A 26,568-nucleotide genomic window follows, 5' to 3' on the forward strand; every position below is an offset into this window, starting at 1 on the left:
AAACTAAGACAGCTTTTTCTCTCTCCCTCTCCCTCTCTCCCTCTCTCTCTCCTTCTCTCCCCTTGTCACCCTCTCTCTCTCTCTCTTTTTTTACATTTCACTTATTAGCCCAGAGTATTCTGGTCTTCAGTCCTTTCCTGAAGCACATGCATGCTGTGATGCTGTCAGATTTTATTAGCTCACTCAGGTCAGATTTAGAGAGCTTTTGAGGTGGAAATTTCCCAGGAAAAGTCCCCATTGCTGCTCCTTACTCTATTAAGGACTGTCTGCTTGAGAGGCTCATTCTTCAGGCTCACTATACACAAGGAAGAACTTTCTGCAGTAGATTCCAGGATGCTTTTACTTGTGAGTTTTCATATGAGCATACTAATTTTCTTTTGCTAGAGGAAAAGAGTATTTTTCTATATTTAAGTATAATGATACGTTTCACTTTGCCTTTTGCAGTGTTATTTGATGCTGTATACTCCTAAATATCTTATTTTTTCCACCATAGTCCTTAGAGCACAGTTTCCGGAACTCTCTTTTCCCCTAATACATCATTTTTATATTGTCTTTATTGATATGCAGGTTATATCCTACCCTAATGGATTATAATCTCCTGAGACAGGTCTCTCATTTTATCTCTTTCCCCAACACCAAACATAGTGCCTTATACATATGCAAAGAATTTCTGGTGTTTATGCAAAAGATCAGTGAGTTCATCTTTGGTACAAATTTTAACCTGTGACTATAGAAGATCCTAGGTAATTGCCTGCAGAGTTTCCTGACTTGACCCTTAGCTTTGTAAGCATCAGGAGCAGAATTTGGACTCTTAGCCATGACACCATCCTGCCTTACACTCTTTATAACAGGTGCTCAGTGAACATTCATTACAGAATCACTGAAATTCAGATTTAGATGACACTCATTGGCCATCTGATCCATACCTGGAGAAAAGGCCTATCCAAAACATATGTGCCTGGGTAGGTTAGTGGATAGAGAGTGAGACCTGGTGTCAGCAACACCTGAGTTCAAATATGACTTCAGACACTTATTAGTTGTGTGATTCTGGGCAAGTCACCTGACTTATGTCTGCCTTGGTTTCTTCATATGTAAAATGGGATAATAATACTGCCCACTCCCTAGGATTATTGTGAGGATCAAATGAGATATTTGTAAAGCATTTTGCAAGCCATAAAATATTATATAAGTGTTTGCTATTATTATTATTATTATATCCTGCCCTTCTGTGAAGATTTACCATAAGGGGAAAGTCATTACAACTCAAGCAGTCGATTCCATTTTCAGATAACTCTGATTGTTACCAAGTTTTTCCTTATATCAAGTGCAGATTTGCTCCTTGGCAACATCTGTCTGTTGCTCCCACTTCTACCCTGTTGGGCTAGATATAAAAATTTAACCCTTGTTAATGCTGACAGCCCCTCATGTACTTGGACACAGCTCTCACTTGAACTGAATTAAAGTGACTGGAATCATCCATTTTCTCCATCAGAACATGAAGCCATTTGTGTAATCAGTGCAGTCTGGTTTAACACTTCAAAAGCCCTTAGAAATCATAAATACATAACTTCAGCTTATGACATTGGGCACTCAAGAATCTATTAACTATGGGGCACCATCTTAGCAATGTGCAGGGCGTCATTATCTACCACTGTCATCAGAAGAGACAGTATTTGTCAGGGGTTCCTCTGAATACGTTTCATCCTCCTGCACATTCTTGTTCTGTTGGTAGTACCTGGCATACTTGAGGCCTGGTATCTAGAACACAAGGTACCTTTCCATTAGCAGGACAGCCTGCTTTTGCTATTAACTCAGCCACATTTAATCACATCACTGCTCCCTAGAGTATGGTCTCAGCAGACTGTCAGCTGGCTTTTCCTGACTTTGCAAACTCTCCTGTGGTTACTGTGAATCTGAGTAGAAATTAAAGTCACTGGTTTCCTGAGAGAGATTGAATTTCAATTATCTCTTTTAAAAAATGCAAATATATTTCTATTCATAGAACCTTGGGACTTAGCCTCGAGCTTCTTTAGTACTTGGGAATTCCTTATACTTTTTCATTGAATTTCCCAGTGGAATCCCCTTTAAAGGTACTAAGTCTGGTACTAATGCCATTTCACAGAAGTGTAGTATTTTAGAGTTAGGAGGGACCACATCAGTCATCTCCCCTAATCTCTACCTAGAAAAAAAAATACACTAGGTCGCACTCACCATGTGGCTAGCTAGCCTTAGTTTGAAGACCTCCAGTCAGTGGGATCCTCCAGAAGCAACTTATTCTCTTATTGTTAGGAAGTTTTCCCTTATATAAAGTTCTATAGCTTGCCCCTTGGCAATTTCCCAGCCATTTCAAGTTGCTTTGATATAAATGAATTTGGAGTCACTTTCCCTTGAGGAAGTTTGAATTTCCTGGTTAGCCTTTGAAGAAATTAATGTTTCAAGTTATATTTTTTCAAGTGGAATTTATGCCTTCATATAATCTCCCCAAGTTATGCTATGATACACCTCTGCATAAGTCTCTGAATGTCTCAACAAGTCTCAACAATTTTGATCAGATGTTAGAATTTGTTCCTCAGTTTACATTCAAAAACATTCCTTTGCTAATTCCATAGTAATTGGTTGGATGTAATAACTAAATAGTAATTGTTTCTCTTTTACCCAGGAACCCTGAGGGTCTTCCCCTCCCAGTTTAATTTTTTTTTTATTAAAGGAGCCATCCCTTGAGTAACTTAAAGAAGCCTATTCATTGAATGGGTGTATCTCACTCAAAGTAAGATTGTGATAAGACCTAAACCTGAAAGGACCAGGGTCTCATATTGCATCCTGGGCCATCCCCAGTCATCTTGATGAATATCAGGCCACTGAACCCCGATGGCTCAAGAGAAGAAGGTGAAGTTGATGACCTTGCATAACTCTCCTTCACTCAAATCAAAGACAACTGCAAGTCATGTCATCATCTTGATGTCATAGTCTTCTTCAAGAAGGAAGGACAAACACACGAGGTTGAATGTGATGTATGCCTGAGGGCAGGGACTGCTTTAAGCAAAATGCTTCATGCTAAACATTCATTCAGCACCTAGCAACCCTCCCCACCACAGTGTAAATACTCAGTAAATACTTGTTGGTTGATGTAGATCGATATTTTGCCATTCTGTGGTCAGGTCCATCAGGAATCTCATAATTCCCCAATAGATGTTACTATGTCTTTGTCAAAACAAACAAACATAAGTCTTATTTGAAACTTAGTAATTCAGCTAACAACTGGCAGAACTGAGAATTTAAAGCAGGTCATCTGAATTCTCTTTCATTCTTTTTCCCCCCCTATCCCATAGTATAGTTTTCTTCTTTGTAAAATGAGTTCCCTCCCATCTGGGATCCTAGAAATCTCCCCCTAGAGTGTCAAGATAATAGGATAAAAGTCACCAGCAAAACTAACAGAGAAGGCAGCATGGAAGAGTACCAGTGATTAATAGAATACACTTTACAAGACCTGGTTCCAAGTTCTAGCTCTAGGAGTTGCTAGCTCTAAGATTTGGAGGAAGTCATTTTCCTTGTGGCCTCAGTTTCCTGATCTGTAAATTACAGTTTCTAGATGAGATGACATCTACCATTCTTCTAGCCCTCTTTCATCCTCTGATATAGAAGGACTGTGGTGTCATCAGTATAACCACCACCATCCCCTATGTAAATCAGAACCCCTTCACTCCTCATTAGACAGATTTCAAGAGTAGCCATAGCCAAAAAAAAAAAAATCAACACCTGGGAACTGCACTTCTGTTGATGAGCCTCCAAATTCTGGTAGAAGTAGTGTCTGTCCTGGGGCCCATATTCAGAACCTTTCAGAGGTAGCTGTGGGGCACAGTGCATAAGTCTTGAGTTAGAAAGGCGAATTCAAATTTAGCCTGAAACACTAGCAGTGTGACCCTGGGCGTGTCATCTAACCTTCAGTTAGCCTCAGTTTCTTCATCTGTAAAATGGGGATAATAGTAGCACCTATCTACTAAAGTGGTTGTGAAGATCAAAGGAGATAATATTTGTAAAGTGTTTAGCATAATACCTGTTGCCTAGGAAGGGCAATTAATAAACATTTATTAAGTACCTACTATCTCCTAGGATAGTGCGCTTCACGTAGCTGACTCCTAAAATTGCTCATTCCCTTCCACTCTTTCTATTGTGACAAGACTTGTCGGAGTTTGTGCTTGTGCTCTATATTCAGAGTCTCCCAGCCACCCAGCATTTCCTCCATGCCACAGTGAAGCACCAGGGTAAAGAAAAATTTTATTAGTGGCATTAATGTTTCAGTACAAATATTAATATTATAGTATAAACATAAGAGCTTTCCTTCACAGCCAACGCACAAGTGTCAGAAGCTATAACACTTGGAAAAAACTCAAGTTTCCTGAAAATCAATAACCATCATTGTTTAATACTGTAAGTAATGTTCTCATCTGTGCTTCTGTACACTTCAAATGCCAGGAGGCCTCTTTTGCCCCGGTGGGTAGGTTTTTTTTGCTCATTTATGGAACCATAGTCTATCCTTCCAATGGAATAAATGGTTTATTTTCTTCCAGGGTGTGTCCAGCTTCCATCTTAGAATTTGATTAACTAAAATGCTGTCTTAAAACATAAACTCTACCTTCTAAGACTCAACCATTTGACACTATTTATTAAGCACTTAATGTATGCCAGGTATCCTGATAAGTACTAGGGATACAAAAAAAGGTGAAAGCAGTACCTGCCTTCAAGGATTTTGTTTCCAATATTGGAGGCATCATGTTGATAAAAAGATATATACAATATACCTAAAATGGTTAGAAGGTAGCCTTGGAAGGGAAGGCACTAGCAACAGATAGGCCTGGAAAAGGCATTTTGTGCAGATTTTCGTTTGAGCTAGGTCTTGAAGAAAGCCACAAGTTCTAAGAAGTAAGGAGGTAGAACATTCTGGGCATGAGAGGGAAACCCAGTAATTCAGGGCTAGAACAAGAGTTGGGGGGTGGGATGGGAATAGGGCTGGGTGTATAAAAATGTGGGTCATCTGCTTAGAGATAACAAAACCATGGAAGCTGATGAGGTCACCAAGTGAGAATATGGAGGTACTATATACTAGGCATTTGCTAAACCCCACAGATATAAATATAAGCAAACAAGATAGTCCCAGCCCTCGAGAAACTTGCATTTTAGTGAGGAAAGGCAACACGTGAAAAGAAACTGAAAAGTAAGAATAGGGGATGGGGAAGACCCACAGAGGGGCAAGTCTGCTGGTGAAGAGGGTGAGAAGAATTCTGGAAAGGTAAGGCAAGTTGTAAATGAAGTGAGCTTGGCTGATGCCCCTTGTGAAGTGGTCTGAGTCTGGGAGACTCCAATAAGTGAGAACAGAGGAGAGGTTCACTGATCCAACCATTCTGGAGAGTAATTGGGAACTACGCCCAAAGGGCTACAAAAATGTGCACACCTTTGACCTAGCAATATCACTTCTAGGACTGTATCCCAAAGATCATAAAAACGGGAAAAGGTCCTACTTGTACAAAAGTATTTATAGCAGCTCTTTTTGTGGTGGTCAAAAACTAGAAATTGAGGGGATGCCCATCAATTGGGGAATGGCTAAAAATGTTGTGGTATTTGAATGTAATGGAATATTATTGTGCCATAAGAAATGGTAAACAGGAAGACTTCAGAGAGGCCTGGAAGGACTTATATGAACTGAAGTGAAGTGAGCATTACCAGGAGAATACTGTACTCAGTAACAGCCATAGTGTTCGAAGACTGATTTTGATAGACTTAGCCCTTCTCAGCAAAGCAGGGACCTGAAACAATTCCAAAAGACCCATGATGGAAAATGCCATCCACATTCAGGGAAAGAACTATGGAATCAGAATGCAGAATGAAGCAGACTCCTTTTTTGTTTTTTTCTTTCTCATAGTTCCTCCCATTTGTTATAATTCTTCTACGCAACAAAAATAATATGAAAATGTGTTTAATAGGAATGTATGTGTAGAACCCATATCAGATTGCATGCTGTCTTGGGAAGGGAGGGGAGAATATTTAAAACTTATGGAAGTGAATGTTGAAAACTAAAAATAAATCAATTAATAAATTGGAGGGGGGACAGGATCCAGGACAGAGCTTAGGTGGAACATGAATGAAGATCTAGCAGATAAGACTAAGAAGTAGTAGTTAGATACATAGGAGGAGGACCAAGAGAGACCACTGATGTGGGAGAGGGGATCCACAGGATCAAAGGCAATAGATAGGTTAATAAAGGTGAGAACTGAGAAAAGGATATTAGATTTAGCAATTAGCAGAACATTGATAACTTTAGTGAAAGGAGATTCAGTAAGTGATGAAGGTAGAAGTTAGATTAATCAGTTAATCAAAAAAACTTCTGTTAAGCACCTACTATGTGCCAGGTACTTTGCTAAGCACTTGGCATACTAAGAGAGGGAAAAGGTAGACCCTGCCCTCAAGAAGCTTACAATCTAAATGGGGGAGAAAACATGCCAACAAATATATACAAAGTAAATTATATATAGGATTAATAGGAAATAATTAACACCACTGGAATTAAGAAGGGTTGGGGAAGGAGACTGCAAGGGATTGAGGAATGAGATAAGAGTAAGTAGACATGAGGAATAAGTCAAAGGAAGATATGTACAAAAATATAGTAGCTTTTTTTGTGGTAACAAAGAATTGAAAATTGGGGAATGACTGAACAAGTTGTGAAGCTTTACTATTGTGCTATAAAAAAAGATGAAGGGACTGGTTTCAGAAAAACCTGGGAGGACATATATGAACTGATACAGAGTGAAGTGAGCAGAACCAGGAGATCATTGTACAGGCTAATAGCAGTATTGTAATGATAACCAATAGTGAAGAGACTTAACTACTCTGGTCAATACTGATCCAAGGGAGTTCTGAAGTACTCATGATGAAAAATGCTGATGAGCTGTGAGTGCAAACTGAAATATAATTTTTTTCACTTTATTTTTCTTGACATTTTTTGCAACATGACTAATATGGAAATATGCTTTGCATGATTTCGCATTTAATAATTGATATCTCATTGCCTTCTCAATGAGTGGGGAGAACGGCTGGGAAGAGAAAGAATGTGGAATTCAAAATTTTTTTTAAATAAATAATAAATTTTAAGAAATTGGGGGAGGGGTGGAAGTACTTGTGAGTGGGAGTATCTGGAGAGGTCTCATGTAGTAGGTAGAATTTTATCTGAAATTTGAAAGAAACTAGAATTTCTAAAAGATGGAGATGATGAGAGAAGGGGGAAAGCCCTGTGCAAAGATGTGGAGGTAGGAGTTGTAATGTCATTTGTGAGGAACAGCTGGATTGTAGCATATGTAAAAGGGAGTTTTGTGTAATACTCCTAGAAAGGTAGGTTTAAGCTAGTTGTGAAGCACTTCAAATGCTGAAGTAAAATTGATCTAGGATCAATTTATATTTGATCCTAGAAGTAGTAGGGAACCTCTGTGGTTTATTGAGTAGGGGGATATTATTGGTCATATTTGTACTTAAGGAAAATCATTTTAGATGCCATGTGGAAGATAGATTTGAGAGGGAAGAGACATGAGGCAGGGGGACCAATTAATAGGAAAGCTGTTACGATAGTTCATGTCACAGGTGATGATAAACCTAAAATAGGGTTGTCAGTGAACTAGCAAAATTTATTAAGTGCTTCCCAAATGCCAGGCACAAGGTGGTGGCCTTGTGACTAGAAAGAAGATGGCTTCTATAGAGCTGTTTTCGAAATAGAATAGACTTGGCCACTGATTAGGTATGTGAAATGAAGGAGAGTGAGGATAAAAATACCTTAAATCAAAGGAGAAATGGAAAAACAAATTCTGAAAACACAAAGAGATATGTGATACATTAATTAAGCCCATGAGGAAGTGTTAGATACCAGTGTTTTATTGGTTCCATTTTCTGAAGATGCTAGGAATGTCGACTGAATGTAGACTCAGAGAATCCCCATGGCTTCGTTCCAAGCACCATCTTAGTGGACTACCTTACCATCTAGATAAAGCAAGCAGGCAAAAACACACATATTAGCTCAAGAAAGCTGAGTTACATCAGCGTTCATTTAGTCAGGAATATTAAATAATCCAATTATTTACCTTAATAGCCCTCCAAATGAATAATACATTGCTTTTCTTGTTCCCGTCCTCCAATTTCAGATAGTGCCATTTACCTGTACCCTATCAGCTCCTCTGCTACACTTGTGCCAGTAAACCCAATACTTCACCTCCTGCTGTTTTACATATGACCACAGTTGACTTTCATAAGTCAAGTGCAGACTAGTTCAGAGAAGGTCTTTTTCACTTTATCAGGTTTACAGACAGAAGAAATGCCATTTTAGTGCTACAAATAAGATTATTAGGAAATAGAATAACCAGAATGTTTTCTAAGAATTGAGCAGTTCACAATAGAATACCTTTGTGGCCTTTTCCAGTCTACAGAATCAGAATTTAAGAATTTATTATTTATTAGTTAGCTGTGGAGTTTTGTTTGATTTTTTTTTCATTCTGACCTATAAACCATGAGCATGAGCATCCTTCTGGTTGTTGCTTCTGCTTTTTCGTAAGGCAAAGGAATTTTTGTTAAATTTAATTTCTGGTTAAGAAGAGACTGTTCTCATATTCTCCTTGTGGATAAGATGAAGGGATGGGGTCTAGAGGATAAAGTTAGGTGGATTCAGATCTCTGATTGACTAGATACAAAGACTAGTCATTATTTCCCATCAGTGGCCTTGGCTTTGACTTCAGGGAACATCATGCCACTCCCTGGATAAGCTGGTCACCTGAAATCTTATTAACTTGCATATTGACTCAAATTTTGATACACAACACCTTCTCTGTTCCCTCACTTGCCTCTTTCCTCTGATTGGAGAGCTGGAGGAGGGAGCAATAAATTCTTCCCTAAGTCTTCCTTTATAGAGGACTTTCCAGATAACTCTTCATCAGCAGCATAGTTTTTATTCCGTGCTTAATAAATGTTAATTGAATTTTAATTCATAAGTCTGTCAGTTTAGAAAGTGGTCTTTAGTGGGATGCCCCCCAGGATCTACTTGAACATTTTTATCAGTAATATAGAAGAAGGTGTATGAATCATACTTGTCTGATTCACAGATGATATAAAGCAAAGAGACTTGGCCAACACATTGGATGATAGAATAAAAATTCAAAAGATCTTGACAGGCTGGAATGAGTTGGCAAACTATGGCTGAGGGACAAATCCAGTTCCAACTTTTTGTATAACCCATGAGCTAAGAATGTTTTCTTACATTTTTAAATGCAATGAAACTTTATTTTAAAATGTAAAAACTTTTCTTAGCTGGCCCCATTGGTTTACATACTATTTTGTCAGGAAAAATATAAGAAATTTAATGACAAATGTATAATTCTATGGTTGGATTCAAATAAATCAATTTCAGTAGCAAAGACTGGGATGGAGGGAGCGGTGGAGATGGGGTTAAACAGTTCCTGTAAAAAAGATCTGCAAATGGAGTATGTGTTCATTGTGAGTTAACAGTATGAACTAGCAGCCAAAAAAAGGTTAGTGCTATCTTATACTGCATTGAGAGGCAGTGTCCAGGACTAGGGAGATGATAGCTCCCCTTTACTCTGATCTTGGTTAGACAACTTCTGGAGTATTCCATTCCATTCCCAATGGAGTGTTTTTGGGACTCCACAGTTTAAGAAGGGCATAAACAAGATAGACATCATTCAAAAGTGGGTAGCCTCCAAGGTACTAAGAAGGCTGGAGATCTTGCTACATTGGAGTGGATTGATGTTCCCATGTTCCACAAAACATAAGCTTTTAGTAAATCCTTGTTTTACCCTTGCTGTGCCTCTCACAAGACATTCCATTACCTGACTTTTATTCATTATCACTGGCTAAACCTGTTCTCTCCTTCCTCCTCTCCTTCTGTTTGCTTCCCAAACTTTTTTTTAGATCTGTTATCTCCACTTTACCTTGTCTATAGCTTATTTGTACATAGATGTTTGCAATTTATTTTCCCAGTAGCCTGCCATCTCTTTGAGAGCAGAGGCTGGTCATTATTTTTGGTAAGGCTTTTTCTTTGGTGGTTTTTTGTTGTTGGGGTTTTTTTTTTATATCCCCAGTGCTTAGTGAAGTGTTTGGCACATATTAGGCATTTGATAAATGCTAATTGATTTAACTTACAGAATTTAATTGAAGTAACTTGTATAGTTTAGATAAGGGAAGAAGGGATATTGGATAGGAATGATAATCTTCAAACATCTGAAGACCTGCCTTATAGTCTGGTTTTTGCTTGGCTTCTGAGGGTACACCTGGGCACAACGGAGAATTTGAAGGTTTCCTATAAAGGAAAACTGCCACATAGATAGAGCTATCAAAAAGTAGAATGAGGATACCAAGACAAAAATGAAATGGTCTCTACCCTTACGAAGCTTACATTCAAAGTGACTACACGTTAGAGAGATGCCTAAGGACCTCACAGATTGAATTGTCCATGGTCATGTGGCTAATATGTCAGAGGCAGGATTTAAATTATAGTCTTCCTTCCTCCAAGGTCACCCCTCTGTCCATTGGAGGGAAGTGTGATGAGGTGGAAAAGAGCAGGGTTCAAAATGTGCCAGCAAACTGTTGTTATACATATTCGTTATTTGAGTTTATTTAGTCCCTATTGTATGTTGAGTACCATGATACCATTTTAAGTTGGTTAGGAGATAGAATGTCACAGAAAACAAATAATACACAATATTATAAGGTAAGCAGAAAAGGTTGGAGGTGAAACATAAATGACTTTGTGTTTCTGACAGATTATTAATGTAGTAATAATGTTCTGTCCTTCATTAGCTTGTGCTAGTGTCCATCTCTAGCTTATTTGGTAATTTGTTCTGACTCATTGTTCATGCATTTCTTTAAAAGTATTATATAACCTAGTTTTCATCAGATATGAATATCTTCCAACCCATGATTCTGAATCAGTGAGTTTTTATTGTATGTAAGCTCCAATTAGGGGAACAGTGAACATTGATATTACCCTTACAATTGAATAAAAATTGGGATTTCTGGAAGTCTTTATGTTCTGTCCTAGATTTTTCATGTCCCAGGGTATATTAAAATCTATATCTTCATCAGACTTTAGAAATGATTCCACACTTTTTTTGTCAGAAACCTTGACCTTTTTTCTTAAACATACAGTAGAATTATTTGATATGATCCAGAAATTTTAAAAAAAACTTATAGAAATGAAACATCAAATTGTTTCCTCTGGTAGGCCCAAGCTGATCAGATCTCTCCTGCCTACTGGCAGGTAGGATTCTAGGATAGAAAGTCTTTCTCACTCACATTTTCTACTACTTGGTTTGTAAATAACCCCTGGAAAGATTAAGCCTTATTCACAATCTTAGTGTGAATTATTTTACAGCAGATAATCAGTTGCTTTTGGTTTTGCATTTTTAAAAAACCTGTGGGTGCTAAAAACACAGGAGTTTTTATTTTAGTTAAAAGATTTGGAGATTGAGGAGAAGAAAGGAAAAATAATTTTTAAACCTGAACTAACTACTTCAAAAGAGGGCCTATATGAGTAGAAGGAGAAATTCTGATGTTCTAAAGGACATCCAAAAAGTATTGGATAAAGAATAGGGGAACTTCCAGGAGCCAAAATGGTAGAATAAACAGTAAATTGCAATAACTCTTCTGTATGCACCTCAAAACAACCATAAAATAGCACCCCAAAACATATCCTAGAACAGTGGGACCAGCAAAAATATGAGGCAAAACAATGTTTTAGCCCAAGAAACCTTGAAAAGCAGCAAGAAAGGTCTGTCTCACTCTAATAAAAAGGGAACACAATCCAGGACAGGAAGTGTCCCAGCAAGCTCAGCCTCAACAAACCAGCAGGTAATCCTGAGTCCAGTGCAGTGGAGCAGGCAAATGCCAACAGCAGGATCCTACCACCAGCACCACCGCCACATGCCTAAGTATAGCCAGGGGAACAGGCAGAGTCCTTCTCCAAGAACCACTATGGTGCTTCAGTCTATGCCCAGGGAAATGCAGAAGCCAGACAGCAACACTAGGACCCCAACTCAGCACCAGGTCAACCACTTCTCACCAGACAAACAGGTCCCCTGTGAGCCTCAGGGCAGCATCAGTGCAGCACCAGGTAAATAGCCAGAGCCTGCAGCCCTTGGCATAAGAAACCTGAGACAGTGTCCCTTTCAGGGAGCAGAGCTCAATTAAAAGAAAGAAAAAAAGGCCAAAAAAAGATGAGCAGAAAACAACAAAAAATAAATCTGACCTTAGAAAGTTATTATAGTGACACAAACACAGATGACAACAATGTCAAAATGCCTCTGGGTAAAGCCCTGAAAAAATGGGAAGTGGTCTCAAGTCCAGAAAGGACTCATGGAAGAGCTCAAAAAGGAGCTTAAAAATCATATAAAAGATGTAGAATAAAAATTGGGAACAGAAATGAGAGTGATGCAAGAGAATTATGAAAAAAGGGCCAGCTGCTTGGAAAAAGAAAACAACTGCTTAAAAAATAGAATTGGCCAGTTGTAAAGGGAGATACAAAAATCCACTGGAGAGAACAACTCCTTAAAAAGTACAATTGGCCAAATGGAAAAGGAAGTACAAAAGTTTGAGGAAAGCAATTCCTTAAAAGTTAGAATTGGGCAAATAGAAGCTAATGACTCTATGAGACATCAAGAAACAATCTAATAAGTTCAGAAGGATAAAAAAATAGAAGAAAATATAAAATACCTCATTGGAAAAATGAGTGACCTGGAAAATAAATCCAGGAGAGACAATATCAGAATTCTTGGGACTACCTGAAAACCATAACCAAAAGGAGGTCCTGGATAGCATCTTTCAAGAAATTATTAAGGAAAACTACCCTGATTTTCTGGAATTAGGGTATCAGACAGAGGGCAAACTAGGCATTGAAAGAATCCACTAGTCACCTCAGGAAAGAGATCCTAAAATAAAAACTCCAAGGAAAATTATAATCAAATTACATAACTGTCAGGTCAAGGAAAAAATACTGCATGTGACCAGAAAGGAACAATTCAGATATCAGGGAACCACAATTAGGATTACACAGGATTTAGCAGCTGCAACACTAAAGGTTGGATGTAATGGAACATTGGAAGGCAGAGGAGCAAGTACTACACCCAAGAATCACCTACCTGGCAGAATTAAGCATAAAACTCCAAGGGGAAAAAAAATGGTCATTCAATGAAATAGAAGATTTCAAGCTTTCATAAGGAGAAGACCAGAACTGAACAACAACAAAAAAAATTGATCTCTAATATCAAGACCCAAGAGAAGCCTAAAAAGGGAAAAGAAAACATAAGGGATTCAATGAAGTTGAACAGTTTACGTCCCTACACGGGAAGATGATATTTGTAATTCTTAAAAATTATACCACTAAAGTATAACTAGGAGGACAAATACATAGAGGGTCAAGGTGTAAGGAGGGTGATAAATATTGGAGAGGATGTGAGAAAATTGAGACTCTACTGCATTGTTAGTGGAGTTAGGAACTGACCCAGCCATTTGGGAGAGCAATTTGAAACTATGCCCAAAGGGCAATCAAACTGCCTGTCCTTTGATCCAGCAATACCACTACTAGATCTATATGCCAAAGAGATCATAAAAAAGGGGAAAGGACCTACATGTGCCAAAATATTTATAGCAACCCTTTTAGTGTTGGCAAAATATTGGAAACTGAGGGAATGCCTATCAACTGGGGAATGGCTGAATGATACGACATATGAATATGATGGGAAAGTATTGTGCTATTAGAAATGATGAATAGGCATATTTCAGAAAAAACCTAGAAAGAACTACTGCAGAGTGAAATGAGCAGAACCAGGAAAACATTGTACACAGTATCAGCAACATTGTGTGATGTTCACTTATGAATAACTCAGCTCTTCTCAGCAGCAGCACTGATCTAAGACAAGTACAATGGACCCATGACAGAAAATGCTATTGGGCTCAGAATACAAATCAAAGCATATGTTTTCACTTAACGTTATTCTTTTTTGTATTTTTTTCTTTTTGATCTGTTTCTTCTTTTGTAACTGTGACTAATATGGAAATATGTTTTACATGATAGCACATGTATAACATATCAAATTGCCTGCCATTTTCAAAAGATGGAACGGGAGAGAGGGAAGAAGAACTTGGAACTCAAAATATAAAAATGAATGCTTAAAATTGCCTTGACATGTACTTGGGGGAAAAAATAAAATACTGTTTAAAAGTGAATAAGGGACAAAATTGAAAAGGGGGGTGGTAAGAACAAAATGGGATATAGAAAGGGAGATGGAAAGACGACAGAGGTATTTTGAATTTTATTTAAACTGAAGTGCAATACCTGTGCCACATGCAGTTGATATGTTATCAGCAAGCATTTACTAAATACCTTCTGTATGACAGGCACTATACTTGTTTCAGGAAATTACAAAGACCAATTTTTCTGTTAATTTTTATTTATGTTAAGTAATTTTATATTAATTAGCTTTCATTTAATTAAATTAAATTTATTTTAACTGTATATAGATCTTACTCTGTAATAACTAATAATAGCATTTATATAATGCTTTAAGATTTCAAAACATTTTGCATATAGTATGTAATCATTTGACCCTTACAACAGCCTTTTGAGTTAGGTTCTCTTATTATCCCCATTTTATACACAGGGAAAAGGAGGTACAGAGAGGATAAGTGTTTTACCCAGGACCTTGTATTAACTAACTTGTTTTGGAAATTGCTGCCAAATTTTAACTTACTTTACACAGCTGTCTGACTGACTCTGTAAATGTAGATCAGGTGATTTCTGTCCACTGTTCCAAATACTTCATTGGTTTCCTGTTGCCTACTGAGTAAAGTAAAGGCTTCTTATCCTGTTCAAAGTTTGACTTAATATGACCCTTTACCGTTCTAGACTTATGTCCTCCTCCTCCCCTCTGTGCTCCAACTAACCTCCTACTCTTCATACTTTCTACATGATTTGTGGCAGCCTCCCTGTTCCTATCATGAGATTGTTCCCTATTCCTGAGAGCCTAACCCCTCTTCAAACCTCACCTCTTGTCCTCTTGTTACCATGAACATTTACTTTTGTATTCCTACTCATCCTTTAAAGAAGGACTTCTTCGCCTGGAGTCCATGAATTTGGTTTTGGTTTTTGTTTGATATTTTGATATAAGTATGTTACAGTGTAGTTAGTGTCCTCCTGAAAAGAGGTCCATCCATAAGCTTCATCAAGCTGCCAAAGGGGTCTATGACATAAGAAAAGTTAGGAATACTTGATTTAAAGTCTGATTCGAATGCCACCTCTTCCAAAGGAAAGTGCCCCCCTACTTAGGAATAATAGCTTCCCCCTGTTTTGAGCATAGCATGTTGTTTATACCTTTCTTATATATCTGTGCATTATTTTGTAAGATGACAACTCTTGTATGTGTCCCATTCATCTAATAGATTGTAAGTTACCTGAGGGCAGAGATGATATTTTATCTAAACCTTCTCTCTCCTAAAAGTCAGTGGGTGCTCACTTCACCCAATAGAAGTTTAATAAAATTTGTTGAATTGAGTTAGCAAGCATTTTTGTCAAGACGCTATGCAGGAACCAGAAACTGGCCATACCATTTTAATATTTCATTTCTGCCCATCTCCTATTATTATGGTGTATGCTTAACAATGTTTTTTATTTCCTGAATAATAGCCAACATTGCCAAGCAAGCTAATTTATCGGGATCACATGCACATACGCACATGCACACTCAAACACATACATATGCAAAGGGGAGAAACAGCTTTTCTGAGCAGATAATTCTACCAACAGCTATTTTCTTCTAATAATGATATATCCTTATGTTAACAACATGATGCTTCTAGTTAAAATACTTTTCTTGTTGAATGTTTAACTAAGCTAAGGACACAACCAGGGTATTTTTCTTCCTTACCTAAGTAACATTAATCCATCTTGACTCATTTTGTTTGGAAAGATGTATCTACGTTATTATGACAACTTTTTACCTGCAGAGAATTTTCTATTTTGGGTGACAGAGCTTTATGGTGAGGAATAATGGGGAAAACTTTCTTCCATTTCCATTAGTTAGAACATTTCTAAAGACTTGGGAGAGAGGGGGGAAGGAATCAGAAATCACAAATGAATGTTTGCCTTTGGCCAATTTTTTTTCTTTCTCCAAAAAAGATAAAGGTCTCTGGTCCATCTTTATGAGGAGTGAAAAGCTGGCATACTGAGCATTTGTTCTGGTTTAAATCACCCGTAAAAGCATGAACCTCAAAGTTTCAGAGGGAATAAAGTGAAATCTTCATTTCAAAAAGGTGTAACATAAAATGGCAATCTAATGTTGAGGACAGTGTAAATGTTTGCCTCGCTGCTAACTGACATTTTAAAGTAGCCAGTTGTACTCTAATAATATAGACAGAATTCAGCATCAATTCAGCCAGCATTTAACAAGTGTTCGTTATGTTAGTGAAGAGGCAGCCTGTGGAGGACCTGGATTGTAGTGCTGCCTCTGACACAAGGCTAGAGAAGTAGGACCTGGGTTTGAGTGATTCCTTAGATACACACTAGCTGCGTGTATCTAACCTGTGGCAAGCCGTTTATCCTCTCCATGAGTTCAGAGGCATTAATCCTGTATGGAAGAAACAGATTAAAAGGTGATGGGAAAATAGTTAGCAAAATAAATAAAAATACAGTAAAACCCAGATAACATTTTTAAACTGTCACTATGCAGCCAGCAGGGATCCTCATATACAGATTAGTAGCCCCTTTGTATTTGAGTTTCACACCAACTCTCTAGACACCACTTTTTAAGTGTCAGGGAGGCTAACCAGTCTTCATTGGCAGAGAGGGCTACCTCACCTGGGAGCTCCCTCTGCCAGTGAAATTGTAGGTCTAGACCCTATGTGGTAAGAATACCACCTGGCAGTGGATTGTATATCTTTTGGGTCTAGGATCAGACTAGCCAAAAGTGAAAAAGGATCAATTACCTTTTTACTATAAAGGAAGTAAACAAGCATTTATTAAGTACCTCAGCAATGTGCCAGGCATTGTGCTAAGCACTTTATAAATATTCTCTTATTTGATCTTCACAACAACCCTGGGAAGCAGGTGCTATTATGACCCCCATTTTACAGATAAGGAAACTGAGGTAGACAGAAGTTAAGTGACTTGCCCAGGATCACAAGGCTAGTAAGTCTCTGAAGCCACGTTTGAACTCAGGTTTTCCTTACTCTAGGCTCAACACTGTATCCACTGCACCACCTAGCTGCTGCAAGTGATATTACCAGGTAATAAATTTTTAAAGAGATATATGGCATAGCAATTCATAAAGACCATCTTTCCTAAACCCTCCTCCTCAGCTGCCAATGCCCTCCTCTCCAGTGATTTTCTCTCTGTTCTGGAAACCAGAAATGTTTCATCTTTGTCTTTATATCCTCACCGCACAGAATCTGGCAAACATGCTTACTCCAGTGAATGTTGACTAACTGATCCTAAATCAAGGGTGGGTTCTGAGCAGCATGAGTAAAAGGAGCTCCTAAACTAATGCAATTTTCAGTCTTTAAATTGTTGCTAGATGATGCAGTGGATAGAGTGCTGGACCTGGAGTCAGGGAGACCCTAATTCAAATCTGGCTTCAGATACTAGCTGTGTAATCCTGGGCAAATCACTTAATCTCACTTTGCCTTAATCCACTGAAGGTTATGGCACACCACTCCAGTATCTTTGCCAAGAAAACCCCATGGACAGTGTGCTCCCCAGGGTCATGAAGAGTTGGATAGGACTGAACTACTGAAAGGCAACAATGCATTTTGGCTACCAAGCATACAAAGGCAAAAGTGATTCAAGTCTCTGCCCTCAAGAAGCTTACCTCTTGTAACACAATGTGTTATACACAGATATGTACAAAATTCTATTCAAGCTTTAATTGTTTAAAACTACATTATGCCTTCTAGGACATCCTGACCTAATAAAATAAGAGCAAGGTCGTTTTGGAGGAAAGGTACTAGCCCCTGTGGGAATCAGTGGTGGCTTCATGTAGAATGTTGAGCTGAGCCTTGAAGCAAACCTAGCTGTGCTAAGAGTTATTGGAGGAATGGGATTCTGTTAACTTCTCTTGGCCAGTCCTTGGATACTCAGCATACAGACTGTTAGCATGCTGATACTGGGAGACTTTCCAATTCCATTGGCACAGCTTTCAAGAAAGAGAGTCATCTGCAGGCCACGATGCGGCATTGGAAGGAAACCTAGGTTGAGAGGAGGATGAAAGTCATTATGTTAGTTTTATTTTCCCTTAGAGCCCTGTAGTCTGTGCCATTAGAATCCTTTGCTCTACATAGTTTTATCACACTCATAGACCTTTGTTTTCTAAAGTAAGATTCAGGAGACGGGAGCCTTCTTGAACTTGATCTTAAGGACCTTGGACTTGGCTTCATTCAGAGATTTCTGTTTTCAGTGTATTTTATACTTTACTGATCTCTGAGCTCCTGTTTCAGCCACTCAGCTTTCACTGAGTTTCAACCTTCTTTGTCCCTGTCTACCATTCTTAATCCAAAAATACCTTTCTCCTCATCCTTTGTGGCTCCCATCATATCTTGATTACCAGTTTTGGTACCTCCTTCATCTTTTCCTTTTCACATCCAAGTTGCCTTGGATTTAAGCAAGGACACCTATCTACTTAGGGAAAGAGAATATTAATTCAGAAATAATTTAGCATCTGAGATCTAGAGAGGGAGAGAGATATATTGGGAAATAAAGATGATATAAAAAGACTTGTCATTCTAAAAAATCATTAAAAGACATAACAGCATAAGGTAATTCTTTTTTGTTGTTGTTCCTTTATTTCAGTCATATCTAGCTCTTTGTGACCCCATTTGGGGTTTTCTTGGCAGAGATACTGGAGTAGTTTGCCATTTCCTTCTCCAGCTCATTTTAGAGATGAGGAAATTGAGGCAAACAGGTTTAAGTGACTTGCCAGGGTCACATGTAATAAGTGTCTGATGCCAGATTTCAACTCAGGTCTTCCTGACTCCAGGTCTGGAACACTATCCATTGTGCCACCTACCTGCCTCCCTTCCAGGTAATTGGTTATCTTTGTAATACTATGTATTTTATTTTATGCATTTAAAAACGTTATTCTGACAGGGATACGTAGTCGTTACCAGACTGAAAAGGAAGTTAAGAATTCTTGTCTATTCTTTAACCCCAGGCATAATCTCAGCCAATCAGTAGGCTTCCTCCAGTTGCTCCAAAAATGAGTCTTTCATCCATATTCATATGTAATCCCCTTTTTAAAAATTGTGTCCAGATCCATGATGTCATCAGTCTAGGAAACTCTCAGTACAAAATCTTCTACTGATTAAATTCCACAACTCTTGTTATAAATCTTAGGGAATTTCCTGAGATTCTGAGAATTCAAGTTGACATCACATCACCCAAGATTTATTAAGTGCATGCTGTGTGTCAGAAACTGTTTTAAGCATTATTGAAAAAAAAGGCAAAGGTAATTCCTGCTTGCAAGAAGTTTACAATCTGATGGAGTAGATGACATACAAAAAACTAGGACAAATGACTTGCTCAAGACCATATAGCTAGTGTGCATCAAAAACAGGACTTGAACCTAGGTCTTCCTGGCTCCAGGGCTGTTCATCATGTAACTACTTATCTAATTAGATATTCTCTGCCGTATGGGCAGCTAGGTGGTGCAGTGGATAGAGCACCAGTGAGGAGTCAGGAGGACCTGAGTTCTAATCTCACCTCAAACACTTGAGACTCACTAGCTGTGTGACCTTGGGCAAGTCGTTAACCCCCGTTGCCTCATCCTGGGTCATCTCCCGTCATCCTGATGAATATCTGGTCTCTGGATTCAGATGGCTTTAAAGGAGAAGTAAGGCTGGTGACCTGCACAGCCCTCCCTCCCTCATGTTGTCATCTCTCTGATGGCATGGTCCTCTTTGGCAACGGACGAACACACACCCTGCCATACAGAGAGAGAATAAAGAGAATAATCTAGCCCAGTTAAAGTGTTTCCTAGAGACCAGAATAATCCATGCAGCCTAATGCTTAGTTCTCCACCAGAGTGTTATAAAAGATAATAGTTTTTTACAACAAACCTAAATGCAGTTGCTGATATTTTTTATACTACATCTGAGAAATAATCATTTCTTGTCGTACTCCAGAGGTGCCAAACTCGAGGCCCTGCCTATAAAACTCCCCAGTTTGCCTGGAACCAGATTATAATGTCATTGGAAAAGGTTTAACAAAATAATTAAAAATACAGTACAACATAAACAATGTTAATTTGAAGTTTTTTAATTCAGTTTGTGGCCATGACTTTGATCCCACTGCTATATTCCATTATTCCAAAAGCCCTATTTGGAAGTTTCCATAGTTATAAAATCATACTGTAATGAGAGATCTTCTAGTGAAAAAATCATAGTTCTAGACCTGGAAAGGATCTCAAGGATCATCTCATTCAGTCTTTTCAGTCTACAGATAAGAAAATTTCCCTTCCGGAAAGGTTACATCACTTGCCTACTTCACACAGTTAATTTGTGAAGGAGCCAGGATTTGAACCAAAATCTTTCAACTCCAGATCCTTGCCCTGATTGAAGCTCTGCGCTTTATAGATGAGCTCCAGAGAGGTGAAAGCAAAGTAACTTGGCCAAGGCCAGACATGTCATCAGTGGAGCAGAGGTAGGACAAGGACCCAGCTCTCCAAGCTCTTCATTCAGTGTTTTGGTTTTTTTTCCAGTAGACTGAAATGCCTCTCAAAGTGTCAGTGTGTACCCCAATGGCTCAAGTAACAGCTTATTTGGTGAAAAAGCAGTACGTGTTGACAGTGTGTCAAGTCAAATGAAGTTCATTGTTGGTGTGATAATTTTAAATTCAGTGCAGTGGCCTGGACAAACTTCTGAGTGAATAAATATCACACGCCATCCTCATTGAAGTTGTATGTCAGTCACCGAATAACTTAGCATGTTGTTATAGAGCCCTTTCTTCTAGCCAGTTGCTATCCTGTATTGTGTTTTGAACAATCAAATAAAAAGATTGATCAAATCAAAAGAAATGAGAGATGGACTTTGTTTCATCTTTCTGAAATGGGAGACTGACCTGATTAGTAACCTCTCTTTTAGGAATCATTGTGTGTGATTTTGTGAAGGGTAATAGAAACATTAAGAATAAAAACACTAGAGTTAGACAGGGCTTTAACTTATCTTACTTGTCTTCTGCCCCAGAAGGCAGAACTTAGGAGCAATGAGTGGAAATTTCAAAAAGGAAGATTTATGCTCCATGGAAAGAAAAAATTGCTTAACCATTAATGCTGTCTGAAAGTAGAAAGAGTTGGTCTCAAGATGCAGTGTGTGCCTAATCCCTAGAGAGCTTTTAAATTAGGCGCTAGATGCCCACTTAGTGGACTTGTTGTAAAAGGGATTCCTATTCAGATGTGGGATGGACTCAATGATTTCTGAGATTTCTGAGGGATTCTTAACCTTTTTAGTGTTACGGATCCCTTTGGAAGTCTGTGGACCCTTTTCAGAATCATGTTTTTAAAAGCATAAAATCCAATACATAGGATTGCCAAGGAAAAACAGTTATACTGAAATATTTATAATATATAGACAAGAAGACCATAATCATTTGCAGTTTAGCAATAGCTCTAATAACTATAATAATTTCAAAGTAGTGATAAACATAAACAGTATCTCAAAATAGCCCCAGTAACTGGAATAAGTGATTAAAATATTGGTGATTTCTATTGTTGGCAAAATCGGAAGCACTTCTAATTGTACTCTGGTTTGTCATAATTGAAAGAAATACTGAATTTCAGTTAGAGGTTAGTAAAAATAAAGGTATAGTTTTTTTCCCATCCAAGTTCACAGACTCCAAATGCCTTTGGAGTCTGTAGGCCTCAGGTTAAAAAACCTTACTTTAACCCGGGAGGTTGGAGGTTGAGGGGAAGGCAGGTTTAAAGAGGCGGGAAGGTTATCCACTCAGGCCTTTGCCTTCCACACATTTAAACCTAAACCATAACATGAATTATTTAGCATATTTAAAATCTTGAGGCATAAGATTCAAGTATTTCTGTAAGGCTGCAGCCTGTCCCAAACGGGCATCACCCTTAGCACTGGGAAGTGCCTTCTTATGTCTAACCAGTATCTCTTATTGCCATTTGAAGGCATTTTCTACAGCTCTACTCATATGGAAAACAGCTGCTTGGCTGTGTTCTTAGAAGTCTCCACAGGCTTGATTATTGTGGCCCCTCAGTTCTCTTTTTCTAGACTAAATAACTCCTTTAATCTATCTTCAACATTCCTATGTTCCATCCCTTTAATCATCTTTAAGGTCCCTTCCAACTTTGAGATTCCAAGAACCTTCATCTCTGCCAGTTTTCAACATTGCTATTAAAATGTGGCTTCCCAGACAGGACATAGTGTATTCCCAATTGTGGTCTCATCAGTAACTGAATGAAAGGTTTGCTTCCTGCCTTTGACAGGGTCTCAGGTATCATCGTGTTTCGTAGTTGAAAATTAAAATTATCCCTACTTATATACAGGGATGTTGTTGGAGGAAAGACGTGTGACCACTGGCTTCTAATACTCAAAATCTGGACCTTGCTTTATTAACTACAACTGATATTTTTATGGTCTTTGCTTCTTGGACCCCAGATATACCCAGAGTTTTTGCTGAAGGACTAGCCCATTTCTTGTAGTCTGTCAGATGAAACTGTTGTTTCTAAAATGTGTGACTTTGGATGGCTTAACATTTTATGTGTTTTCAAAAAGTGTTATCCTTGCCCCATTTGAAGCAGCCATCTTATTCCCACTCAGCAAATGTTATTGCTTGAGAATGCTGATGTCATCATTCACAACACCCTGCTCAGGTACAACACAGCAAGATTGGTTTTAATCATTATTGAAGGGTCTTACTGTATGCTCACTTCTTTAATGTTTAAAATGTCTTCAAGGAGATATGTTACATTAATACGCTCCTTTATATATTTCAAGTACTTTCACATCTGTTTTTTTCATTTGTCCTGTTGCCATCAACCCAAGAAGAATGATTGGACAGACAATAATATCCCCATTTTACAAATAAGGAAATTGAGAAAGAGATTACATGATTTGTTTCATGTGATATTGCTAGTTAAAGTTCCAGCCAGGTAGAGCCAGAAGTCTCCTGACACTCTTTCATTCAATTCTCTTTCCATTGTGTTGCTCTGATAGCTAGAGGAGTCAAAGGTTGTATGTACTCTTTATAATGTTAGTGCCGTTCAAACATCCACATGGAAGGGTGATCACTACTATTATATTTTAAAGACAAAGCATGGTAGTGAGAGCATGAGACCAAAATCAATTCTTCAGAAGTGGTTACCCAAACATTTAACCCCCCAAAGTGATTTTATTCAAAGTCCAAATTCACCTGAAGTCCAGACTGTATGTAGAGTAGTACTGAGATTTTTCAAAAATTAATAATCACATTTATCCCCGCATTAAATGCATCACTTTAATTTTCCTTTTTATTATTCTGAACTTGACAAACATCAACAAACACTTATATAAATTAAAAAAGGAAAAGAGAATTGCATATGAAGCCATGAATCTCTGCCATGTACTATTTGAATACATCATTTGCATTGTTTCCTTATATTGATCCTGTCAAGCTTTAATAACTTAAAACTGCACCAAGACTTTGGGACCATATATATGTGTGGTATGTGTGTGTGTGTGTGTGTGTGTGTGTGTGTGTGTGTGTGTTTATAGGGCATCAGCTTCATTCAATTTAGCTAACATCCAGTCTTAAACTCCTAGATAGCTCTTTGAAAGATTCTATTGCGCCATACTACTCCATATTCAGAGACTTAGTTGTATAGGATCCTGAGCAGGGTGAATAAATGCAATGTCTACAGCTTCCCCCTTCTTATAGAAGCGTCCAGCCCCCCCACCCAGTAGAGTCCTAGTCCAGCTCATGGACACTGATTCTGCTGGTCTAGCTAAGATGGAATGAATAATTGTACTAGATGCTGAAGGCACACTGTGTATACTTAGCGCATCAGAAAATATATTATTTCTTTTTTCATAAATATAGATTTTATGTGATCAACAAGTTTTCTAGAATATGATCTGCCTTTCACCTCAAAACTATTTCTTGTTATATGTGATACACATATGTAGACTTCCAAAAAAATAGTTCGAAAGAAATCTTTCCAGATACTCAAAGTCATTCTCTTAATATATTGCTGGTAACAGGATTTGTAGAAATAATACTTTTATAAGAACATGATAAATGTTTGAGAAGATGTGGAAAAATTGGAACACTAATGCATTGTTGGTGAAGTTGTGAACTGATCCAGACATTCTGCAGAGCAATTTGGAACAGTGCCCAAAGGGCTATAAAAATGTGCATACCCTTTGACCCAGCAATACCAATTCTAGGTTTGTATCCCAAAGAGATCATAAAAATGGGGAAAGGACCCATATGTACAAAAAATATAGCTGCTCTGTTTGTGGTGACAAAGAATTGAGGGAATGACTGAACGAGTTGTGGTATATGAATGTAATGGAATTCTATTGTGCAATAAGAAATGATGAACAGGCAGACTTCAGAAAAACCTGGAAAGACTTACATAAACTGATGCTGAGTGAAGTGAGCAGAACCAGGAGAACATTGTACACCGTAACAGCAACATTGTTCAATGACTAACTTTGATAGACTTAGCTCTTCTTAGAATTGCCAAGAACATAAGAGAACTTCAAAAGACTCATGATGGAAAATGCTATCCACATCCAGAAAAAGGACTGTGGAGTCAGAATGCAGATTGAAGCATGTTATTTGTTATCTCTCCTTTTTTAACGATTTTTTTCTCACATTTCCTCCCATTGGTTCTAATTCTTCTTTACAACATGATTAATATTGCAAATATTGTTGACTATATGTTTATATGGATGTACATGTAGAACCTATATCAGATTGCACTCTATCTTGGGGACAGAGGAGGAGACTGAGAAGGAGAAAATTTAGAATTCAAAATCTTATGGAAGTGAATGTTGAAAACTAAAAAGAAATTAATTTTTTATAAAAAGAAATGTGCTGTTGTGTGCAAATTAAGCCAGTAACTCCTAGATAAAGTAGATTGGAATATAGCCTGGTGAAAACCAGCCTGGGGCTACAGCTAGTAGACCTTTGTAGAGCAGGTAATGATGTCAGCCAACTTTCCTGGTATAGGTAGAGTCTACAGGGTAAAATTTTCAGTTAATAAGAGGGCAAGCTGTTGGGAGCAAAAGGGTCAGTTATTATGAGATACTTAAATAATAACAACAAAAAGCAAGGGTCAGAAGCATTCTGAGATCTGGAAAAACAAGTTGACAGCAACTAGACCCAAGCGACAAATGGGGAAACATAGTCCAAGGTCAAGCAAGATCAAGAAATTAGGTGAACCAATGAGTTTGACCTGGGACAGAAAGGTTCATGTCCATATGAATTTTGACTCATTCAACATTGTGAATATGTTCATATTTACTTATAGCTAGAGAGATCCTAGCCCTGCATTTCTCTGCAAAACCCTCAGCTACAGACAGCCCCTGGGCCATGCTGGTCTCTTTTTGCACAAGAAATGCTAATGTCTTAGAGGTGGAAGATTTTTTACAGGACTAAAAGTCAGAAAGAAGAGTGGGAAGGTTGGAAGGGGCCAGTACTTTACTTTCAGGGATGAGATTTGCTTTCTTTTTCCCTCTTGTCTAGAGTATAGGAAACTGTAGGAGCTCAGGCAGCCAAAAGGTCGAAAAAGCAAATTAAATACTTCCCCTGATTAGCCAAGGTACCCTGGATAATCTGAATAGACCATTTAGAGCAGAGAAAAAAGAATAGGAAAAATTATCTCCTAAGAAAGAAGCCTCCTTGGGGTTCTTTGACATTGAATGAGCCTAAAGATTAAACATAAAACTTCCCAAGGGGACTTCTGCTTAAATTTATTTTAACTGAATGTAGATCTTACTCTGCTTCTCTAAATCAAGCCTGAGTTTACGAAGGAAATTTTTTAAATGAGTGAGAAAGATACTAAAATGTAACTTGACATTTAGGATCAACTATTTAGAGTTAGAAGTAAGCTTAGAGGTCATCTTGTCCAATCACCTCATTTTACACTTGGGGAAACTGAGTCTCAGAGCAATTAAGTGGTTTGCCGGGATTCATACAAGTAGTTTTTTCAGAATTTTAACCCAGTTCCTCTGCCTCCTGTTATACAGGCATTCTCTTTACCACAGTTGGAAGTGTTTTGATGGTTAGCATTAAGTTTTTCTGGGTTAATAAAGAATTTTAATGAGTTACAACGTTGATCGTAGAAAATGTGAAAAATGTGCCGATCTCTAACACTCAAGCATTTTTGTTTTCCTGGTGAACTAGGTGTCTGTCATGCACTGATGCCACCTATTGGTCAGAAAGGCTAAATTACAGGTTCTGCTTTTTGAAAGGTGATGGTGGTTTTTTTCCAGACATCTTGTTGAGAAGCAGAATTAAAAAATTTCCCATGTATGCAT

General features: G+C 38.1%; 1 protein-coding gene across 6 annotated transcripts in view; it reads left to right on the forward strand.

The window, feature by feature from the left end:
• The window catches only part of ASAP1 (ArfGAP with SH3 domain, ankyrin repeat and PH domain 1), a 483,861-nt gene that overhangs the window by 388,116 nt on the left and 69,177 nt on the right, over positions 1–26,568 (forward strand). The window lies entirely within an intron of this gene.

This window comes from Notamacropus eugenii, chromosome 4 (genome assembly GCF_028372415.1).
Source record: "Notamacropus eugenii isolate mMacEug1 chromosome 4, mMacEug1.pri_v2, whole genome shotgun sequence".
NCBI classification, from domain to species: Eukaryota; Metazoa; Chordata; class Mammalia; order Diprotodontia; family Macropodidae; genus Notamacropus; species Notamacropus eugenii.